Below are 5555 nucleotides of genomic sequence, written 5' to 3'. Positions count from 1 at the left end.
TTGTGCCGATACTATACGACACCGGATATTATATATCCCAGTGTCGAATTTTGGGCGATGAGTTGGCCTATTGCCGCTGGTTGTAACCCTGGCAACATGAGCCGGGAGTAACCGTCCGGGCAATGTCGCTGAGACGAATCGAGTCTCATTCGATCGTTGTCATGCCGCCAATCCGAATGGAAGTTACCAGCACGCCGAAGTCGGCGAGACGACTCGAATCTGGCTCGACCTTGGGCGTGTGGTATGCGGGAGAGGCATGGTTGATCAGAGCTCTGCGGATGCTTGACTGTTGACGTCGGTTGACATGACTCCGAATCCGTCGTGCCAATTGTCAACGAATTTTCCTCCATTTCCGTTGCCTCGACCTGCTGTGCCCATGTCAATTCAATGACAACGTCGTCTTCTCGAAGCCGACAGATCGACCACCCAATCTTTATTTTCCCTATTTTAAGTGCGTGCTATTTGCGTGCCACTACGCGTTTTTCGCAGACTTTTCACACTCGATATCTCCAGATTTTCGACTCCGCACTCCCTTTTTAGTGCTGCGCAGATTTCTTCAGGAGTTGTAATTTCATCCAGATCTTTACACGTAATCGTGACGTTGTGGGTCTTGGGCTGTATCTTAGCCATTTCGCCAACCACCCCCTCCAGGGCGCTTTGGAAAGATTCGGCTTTCGTCTCTGCACCATTTTTTTGGTTCAATAAGTAAATCTCCTTTTAGCGTTTTACGAATATGGGTTACATTTGAACCCAGTACTTCAAGCCCGCTGTCGCTTTTAATTTTTCGCAGAATATCTGCATATGACGCACCATCCTTCTTTGTTATGATTATGGCATCTGGTTTTGTTCTGATCTTCCTTTCCAAAGGTTTCTTCTTTTTTACAACGTCTACCTATCTTTCACTTGTGTTTAGACTAGTCGTATTTTCCTCTTGGGTTAATTTTGCTGCTCCACTGTACAACAATTGCGGCTTTTCGTTTACCTTTTTTTTACTTTTTTGTAGGTGGTTGATAGCCTGTTGCCTCTCGCATTCGTTTAGGGGTATTTGCATCTCTTCCAATGGTGGGTACTTGCGATGGTTTCCTTATCAAAACTCTTCTCGCTTGATTTCCCAATTTTTCCGTTTTGGCATGTAATATCACTATGCTGCTTACTAATTCGCGCATGGCTTGATTAATATGCCTTTGGCCGGCCATCATCATTTCTAGTTCTTTGATTTTTTTACTCAGGCTGCAAAAGATGCTAACCGTTTCATCTTTTTCAAACTCCTCAGGTTTGCCCCCTTTGCTTTCTTGGGCAGCAATATCTCCTCGCTTATTTGGTCCAGTAGCGGCGGACTCCTCATTTTTACCATTGGGTGGCGTTCTCATCATTTTGGAGTTCCTTCGGAAAGGATTCTCCGGTGTTAGCCCAATACTATTTTCAGAGGCCATATCCTCTGCGAAAGAATAGTTTGGGAACACCCTTTGGTATATATGTTCTGTCCCAAACTTTACTACTTAAATAGAATTAAAAAAACAAAATTAAAAATTAAAAACAAAAAAGATGGTTGGCAATGCCAAAACCAAAATAAAGAACAGCTGATTTGTGTTTTCGATGGTTGGCGATTTGCAAACCAAAAGGAAAACGAAAACACGAGGAGGGGAACAGCTGATCGATCAACACAAAAGACGGCAGAACAAAAAATTATTAAATGCACGTTATTGGAAGGAGAAAAGGCTATATTTGCCAAATTTTGCCCAAAAAACGGAAAGGTAAGTGCAAATGAAAATTTATGTTATTAAAAAATCAATGTGTACTTATCTTTTCCTCTAGATTTGGTATCCACACATGTGGTTCACTATCTGGGATGTTTCACTCGAACAACCACTATTTTTCACAACAAAAAAAAACTGGATATCTACAAAGTTTTAGGATCGCAAAAAAAACACTTCTGCCTCACACGGTATATTCGTATCGCATCGTGATGTGAGGTGGTGCGATGTGGTATGTTGCAGAACGTTCATAGCTCATGTGAACAGTTGGATTTTAACAGGTTCCGTCCCCTCCGAAGAAACAAAAATAAATGTTAAAGGCGACAGACAAAATTCAACGATAACTCAACAACAAACACAAAATCATTTTTGTAGTGTAAAAATTTCTAATTTTATACTTAAACAACAACGAAAACATCATCAGCAGCAACAACACAATAGCAATCAGCGGAATAGAAATGCATTGGCAGAACCAGAAATAACCGACAGACCGCTATCATTAGTAAACCAATGGAAAAATTAAAGGCTTTAAGTCAGCACTTTTGTCAGAGATGAAAGACCAAATACTTAAAGGAACTGCAGAAACGAAAAAAATAGAAACATTCCCAACAGAACGTCCAAGTCAACGACCTGATGGTAGTTCGTGATGAAAATGTACCTCCAAATGAATGGAGAGTAGGCAGCATCATCAAAGTACATCCAGGGTTGGACCAACTCAACGTGGCTTAATTTCTAGGCCGATAACAAAAATTATAATTTTACCCAATCAATGTTAATTTTATATTACAAAATCCACACCTTAATAATCTTCCTTTTCGTTTAGGAAATTATTAAAAATGACGACAATCAACTGCCCCCTTCCCATCTACTTCGCTGGTGCCCAAAGTTCCGTGTCCCCAGAAGTTAGGCTAAGGACCACATTGATGCACCGCTATTGCAGCAACTGCCTCGCCTCAAACCATTCAAAGAATGAATGCGACAGCGTAACACGCTGCAAACGTTGCGGCATCCCACACCACACGATGCTTCATGGCATCAGTTCAGACGCCGAAGAACAAGACGACGATGTCATTGAATTGACATGGGCACAGCAGGTCGAGGCAGCGGAAATGGAGGAAAATTCGTTGACAATTGGCACGACGGATTCGGAGTCATGTCAACCGACGTCAACAGTCAAGCATCCGCAGAGCTCTGATCAACCATACCTCTCCCGCATACCACACGCCCAAGGTCGAGCCAGATTCGAGTCGCCTCGCCGACTTCGGCGTGCTGGTAACTTCCATTCGGATTGGCGGCATGACAACGATCGAATGAGACTCGATTCGTCTCAGCGACATTGCCCGGACGTTTACTCCCGGCTCATGTTGCCAGGGTTACAACCTGTGGCAATGGGCCAACTCATCGCCCAAAATTCGACACTGGGATATATAATATCCGGTGTCGTATAGTATCGGCACAATAAAGTACACTAGCTGCCAACGCCTCTCACATTCACCGCCTACCCAGGATCGAGTTAGACTCGAGTCGTCTCGCCGACCTCGGAAGGTGGTGACTTCGATGCAAATTGGCGGCATGGCAATGACCGACTGAGACTTCAGCTTTAGCTTGGATTTCTTGTGTGAATACTTGGACTATTCGTTCTTCCTTGTGTGTCATCTCAATCTTGGATAGCACTACAAATAATGATAATAATAATAATGGTTTTAACTGATCCTTTATTTGTATAATATTTCACCGTATACACATGTACTTCAATATTGAATATATTACACTTAAACTGTACATACAAGTGTAGTGGTAACTTGTTACTCGGCAGTCGATAATGAGAAAGTGACCTCGAGGCTATTGCTCCAGTTGCTTATATAGGCTATGCTTATCGCTGCTCATACTATTGAGATGCTGGTTGTTTACTAGTAAATAACTATTTGGGTTGTTATTGTTTGTTGTACTGATAGTGCGCTTCTATTGTTCTAAGATAAAGTTGTTTTGATGATTTTTCTTTAATGTTTACTAAAACATAAGGTTGTGATTAAAGGTTAAAGTATTAACTCGCGCAGTCGGAGTCGGAGTCACAAAATGAGCTGTAACTCTAATTTCTAAACCAGAATACCTCCTTAAAACTAACAGCTTAAACTAGTGATAATGTAAGTATGTATTACAAAGGGGTAAGTATAATTATTTTTCGAAATTTCGTTAAAACTTGTAATAGATTAAATTAAGGTAAGTAATAAATTAAGTTAATATAGATGTATTATTAATAATTGTTGCGTTCCTGAAGACTCGTAAGGTATGTTTTGGACCTTTGTCGCCAAAACTGTTGCTTGAGACAGCAAACAAATTGCCATCTCTCGCAGCAATGAATTGGGTCCAACATCGGCCAACAGTGTAGATAGTTCCTCTGCTGTGAGGAGCACGTTGCTGATTGTGCGAACGATGAGATGTTTGGCGGACTTCACCGCGGCTTCCCATAATCCGCCGAAGTGCCGCACCCGCGGTGGTACAAAGATGAAGCTGAACCTTTCGTCTGCGGCGAATTTCTTTAGCCTGGGCCAAAAACGCCTCCTTCAGCTCGCGCAGCTTGCGATCGAAGTTAGTTGCGTTGTCGCTGAACATCTTCTGGGGCATTCTCAGCGACCAATGAACCTTTTTAGGGCGAAAATAATTGAATTAGCTGACAGGTCTGAAATTAATTCTAAATGTACTCCTTTGGAAGTAAAGCAAACGAAAACTGCAATATATGTTTTTACGGGTGGTATCCGAGTACTCATGCAAAAAGGGTTGAGTTTTAGCAAGTTTGCGGGTAGGGTGGTACCTTTAGACAATTTTTGAATAACATCCGAAAATTTTGAATTTTTAAAAAACTCATGTTTAACTCATCTGATTTCAAATCCTGTCCATTGGAGGATTTTCTTGGTCGTCTGACCCATTGTAATATATATGCGATCACATGAAGCAGTTTTTTAAGAGAAGAGAATTTTTCAAATAGGTCCAATATTGAATTTTTCTCAATAGTTGAAATTAGTGTAAATGTATTTTTCTTCTTCTCTAATGCTTCGTCTTCTGGTGAGAGCTGAAAGTGGTTATTAATTGGCCATAATGCAGGATCTTCTAGGAGGAACTGTGAACCGCCAAACCATATCGAATTATTCAATTCGTCCACGTTACAACCCCGAGACTCTTGATCCGCAAGATTTTGTTTTGTTGGCACATGCCGCAAATGTACATTGTCAGTGAGTCAGCAATGAGTGATGTCTTCGTTGACAGTACACACAATTAAATTTGCTTTCACAGTCTTTTGTCGTATGAGCATTCGATAGACAGTTGATGCAAAGTTTATGTTGTCTGACAAGATTGTTCCTATCAGAAACGGAAAGTTTTTTAAATTTCTCGCAAGATCTTATGTTGTGACCTCCTTTACAAATTTCACATAGTGGTTGCCAAGTATTGACACGAAACCATTGGTTTGACACGAAAGGGTAACTTTTATTAATGTGTCTATTGAATTGCATATTATTGCTGGCTTGAGGTTTGAACAAGTTTTCACTTGAGTCATTTTGATGACTTTTTAGATTTATATTTTTGTTGTCAATTCGCTCAGCTATCTCGTATTGAGCAGTGAGGAATGCTTTCATTTGCTCCCATGTGGGCATTTTTTTCCTTTCCACAAGTGATTGTTCCCATCGTAGTAACGCAGCATCAGGGAGTGTTTCTGCACAAATAGTTACTATGATGGGGTCCCACGATTCTGTGGAGATATTTTGTGTTTTTTATACTGATATGCAATTAGTTACTGTCGAGTAT

The sequence above is a fragment of the Bactrocera neohumeralis genome, unplaced genomic scaffold (genome assembly GCF_024586455.1).
Source record: "Bactrocera neohumeralis isolate Rockhampton unplaced genomic scaffold, APGP_CSIRO_Bneo_wtdbg2-racon-allhic-juicebox.fasta_v2 cluster09, whole genome shotgun sequence".
Classification (NCBI taxonomy): Eukaryota; Metazoa; Arthropoda; class Insecta; order Diptera; family Tephritidae; genus Bactrocera; species Bactrocera neohumeralis.
The sequence above is the reverse complement of the archived record's forward strand: the minus strand, read 5'-3'. Positions refer to the sequence as shown.